This window comes from Scardinius erythrophthalmus (genome assembly GCF_964197995.2).
Source record: "Scardinius erythrophthalmus genome assembly, chromosome: 14".
Lineage (NCBI taxonomy): Eukaryota > Metazoa > Chordata > Actinopteri > Cypriniformes > Leuciscidae > Scardinius > Scardinius erythrophthalmus.
The window spans coordinates 9,500,537-9,505,048 of NC_138234.1; positions in this window are offsets into that span (position 1 = coordinate 9,500,537).

Below are 4,512 nucleotides of genomic sequence, written 5' to 3' on the forward strand. Positions count from 1 at the left end.
ATAGGATTCTGTTCAACTAAAAGGAAAGAAATTCTACAGCCGAAGAAGTTGAAACGCCAGTGAAACTTGATCAGCAAGGTTCCGAAGAGAAGCAACCAATCACCCATAGGTAAGCCTGCTGGGCTTTGTTCTAATCAGCTGTGCAGTATTGGATTGCGCGCAGATTGAACTGTGATCGCTGTTTATCCATTGGGGATGATCGCGCGGTTGTGTTATGGTTTGTTGTTTGGCTTAATTCGATTGATTTTTCACAGAGCTCTGGTGTTTAAAGCTTATTGTTGGCGATCCGTTTTGTGTGGAAAAATAGTAGCGCGATGTTGTTGACGGCGTTTGTTTACGTGTCGCTGACGCTGTGGTGTTGAAGGATTTGAATGAATATACGAACATTGTTGACTTGTGAGAAAACAAACATGAGTGAAGTGAATGTTGATGACGTCACTGGCTTTGAAATGGATTGCGGTAAAAGAGAAACTAAACTCACTGCAAAGGCCTTGGCGAACAAAATTGAAAGTTTACAGATGCAACGAAAATCGAATGTAAACAAAATTAAGAGCCAGATACCAGAGATGAAAAATCTGATGAAAAGAAAGGAAAATGTCTTCCAGATGCAAACCCAGTTTAAAACTCTTGTTCAGCTTTGTGAAAATGCCAGTAAGATACATGACATGGTGATTCCTTTACTTCCTGAAGATGAAAAGGATAAGCAAAATGAATGGTTTTGGAGTATCATGAAATATAGCAACACATTTAAAGAGGCGGTTCAGCATTGGTTGAGTGAACCAGAAGGATCATTGGAGGATGTTATGGCTGTTCAGTCTTGTGCTGGTGCAGTGCAGGAAGAGCCACCTAATCCTCAAGTGCTAGTTCACGCTTCATCCATTGTTACATCAGACAACTTACAAGATGGCATCAAACCAAGTGACAGCGTATCAAATGTTGGGAGTAGATCATCCAAAATACAAAGTTCAATGGTGGAAAAAATATCGGTGGCATCATCTACTTCTTCTGTTCGTCTTAAAGCAGAGGCTGAGTTGGCAGCATTAATGGCACAACAAAAGTTTTTGAAGGATAAGCATGAGCTGGAGGATCAAGAGGAACAGCTACGGAAAAAAAAGGAACAACTTAATTTGCATGAAGAAATTGCAATTCAAATGGCCAAGCTGAATGTTTTGAAATCTCAGAGTGTTTCAAGCAGTAAATCTGACCGCTCAGGAAGGAAACCTTCCAATTCAGAGATTGAACAAAAGAAAACACAAAGTCTTAATGCCAGTGCTAAAACATTTGTGCCTCCAATGTCTCTAAGAGAACAAGGATCAGTGTATGAGCATTTGGATTCAGGAGCAAGGCCTAAAGAGACAATGGTGCAACAGCGGGTATTCTCACAGCCTCAAACAGTGGAACAACGTTCATCTAGATGCCAGCCAGTGGAACAACGTTCATCTAGATGCCAGCCAGTGGAACAACGTTCATCTAGATGCCAGCCAGTGGAACAACGTTCATCTAGATGCCAGCCAGTGGAACAACGTTCATCTAGATGCCAGCCAGTGGAACAACGTTCATCTAGATGCCAAACGGTGGAACGGAGATCACAAGGAAGTGTATTAAATTCCCATGATGAATCCAACGATGAAGAGCAAAATAACATATTGGGAATAATGAGAAAGCAAAACGAAATAACAACACTACTGTTAAAACAACAATGTTTAGCATCCTTGCCCAAAAAGGATCTTAATGTGTTTGATGGTGACCCATTACAGTATCATGCATTCATGAGAGCTTTCAAAAATAGCGTGGAAAGTAAGACCGATAATGACAGTGATTGCCTGTATTATCTTGAACAATATACTTTTGGTTTTCCAAGGGACTTGATACAGAGTTGCCAGCATATAGATCCACAAAGGGGTTACATTAGAGCCAAAACTTTGTTGCAGGAACATTTTGGCAATGAACAGAAAATTGCATCTGCTTATATGAATAAAGCTCTCTCATGGCCTCAAATTAATGCTGAAGATGTGAAAGCTTTGCAAGAATACAGTCTTTTTCTTAGAGGCTGTAGTAATGTCATGGAGGAAGTGCAATACATGTATGATTTGGACATGCCTGCCAATATGATGATGATTATAAAGAAATTGCCCTACAGACTCCGGGATAAATGGAGAACAGTGGCTTGTGAACTACAAGAAAGACACAGACGCAGAGTTTCCTTCATTGATATTGTTCAATTTTTAGAACATCAAGTCAAAGTTGTAACAGACCCAGTATTTGGAAATATACAGGATGCTCCTGTAGCAACTAATAAAGATGTGAAGAGACCTAAACCACAATTTCGTCCTGGAATAAGAGGAACCAGCTTTGCTACCACTGTGGTTGTTGCAAGTAAAGAAAGTGAATTTGAAAATACAGCAAAGAAAAAGGTTGTATTTGAAAGGAAAGAATGCTTCTGCTGTAAAGGTGCACACACATTGGGTATGTGTCCTCAGCTGGGAAAACAATCCCACAAAGAGAAGATTGGCTTCTTGAAAGAAAGTGGAATTTGTTTTGGGTGTTTGTGCATTGGGCACATCAGCAAGGAGTGCAAAAAACGTCTTTGTTGTGATGTTTGCGGTCTTAGACATCCTACTTTGCTGCATATCTTTCCCAAAGTAAAAGGAATCGATATAACTGAGATGAAATCAAAAGCCACAGTGGATGATGTCTTAGTATCTAGTGGTCTTACTGGGGCTGGTGATCATGATTGCAAACTCCCGATTGTGCCTGTACAGATCAAGGCCAAGAAAGGCAGCAAAATTCTTAATACTTATGCCTTTTTAGATCAGGGGAGCACCGCCGTGTTTTGTACGGAGAGCTTAATGAGAAAACTCAACGTCACAGGGAAAAAGGTGCGGATACTTCTACGAACAATGGGGCAAGAAAAGGTTGTAAGTAGTCAAGTTCTGTCTGGACTGGAGGTAGCTGGCTTGAATGACCACAACTTTTGTGAATTACATCAAGTTTATACACAAGAAAGTATGCCTGTTCATAAAGGGAATATACCAAGAGTAAGAGATCTTCAAATGTGGCCCCATTTAAAGAGTGTTCATTTACCGGAGATTGAGACAGGAATTGAACTGCTGATAGGGACAAATGTTCCTAAAGCATTGGAACCATTGGAGGTAATCCGCAGCGTAAATGATGGACCCTATGCAATCAGGACAATGTTGGGATGGACTGTGAATGGCCCACTCTCTGGAGACCGTGAGAACAAAATGGATGGTGTTTCACCAGAAGTCACTGTCAACAGAATTTCAGTTGTGAATTTGGAAGACATATGGCAACAGCAGTTTAAAATGGACTTCCCAGAATGTAGCCAAGATGAACAAACTGGCTATTCAAAAGAAGATCAAAAATTTATGGAAATGGCGATTCATTCTGCCAAACTTGTTGATGGGCATTATGAGATTGGTTTACCTCTGAGAAAGAAAGTTCAAATGCCAAACAATCGAAAAATTGTGGAACAACGTGCTTCGCATCTAAAGAGGAAACTTCAAAAGGATTCAGTTTTCTTTGCTGACTATAAAGCCTTCATGCAGGATATGGTCTCCAAAGGTTATGCAGAGCAAGTACCAGCAGAGGATATGACACGTAGGGATGGAAAGATCTGGTATATTCCACATCATGGTGTCTACCATCCTACTAAGAAAAAGATCCGTGTGGTATTTGATTGTGGAGCAAGTTTTCAGCGAACATCACTTAATGCTCAACTCTTGCAAGGACCAGACCTTACCAGCTCACTCATTGGAGTGATAACAAGATTTAGGAAAGAACCAGTGGTGATCATGGCAGATGTAGAATCAATGTTCCATCAAATAAGAGTACCAGCTGATGATGTTGATTTGTTAAGGTTTCTTTGGTGGCCCAATGGGGACTTAAGTCAAGATCCAGTTGACTTTAGGATGCGGGTACACCTATTTGGAGCAACATCGTCTCCTAGCTGTGCAAACTTTGCACTTAGGAAATGTGCACAAGATCATCAAGAGCAGTTCAACAGGGAAACAGTGGATACAATCTTACATTCCTTTTATGTTGATGATTGTTTGGTTTCAGTCACTTCCGTTGAACAAGCGATAACATTATACCAGGAGCTTGTATCCATATGTGCCAAAGGTGGATTTAGGCTCACAAAATGGATGAGCAACAGGCGTCAAGTGTTAGACGTAATACCCGAGGATCAAAGGGCAAAGACAGTGAAAGACTTGAGCATGGATTGGGATTCTCCAGCAGTTGAGAGAGTGTTGGGAGTGCAGTGGTGCATTCAGTCTGATGAATTCAAGTTCAAGATTGTAATCAAAGACAGACCCCTGACCAGAAGAGGAATCCTGTCCATGATTAGTTGTATCTACGATCCATTGGGAATTGTGAGTCCTGTAGTGTTGTCTGCAAAACAAATCTTGCAAGATATCTGCAAAGGAGATTCAGGATGGGATGATGTCTTGCCTGAATTGGTTGTTAAAAAATGGACCACATGGTTGCAAG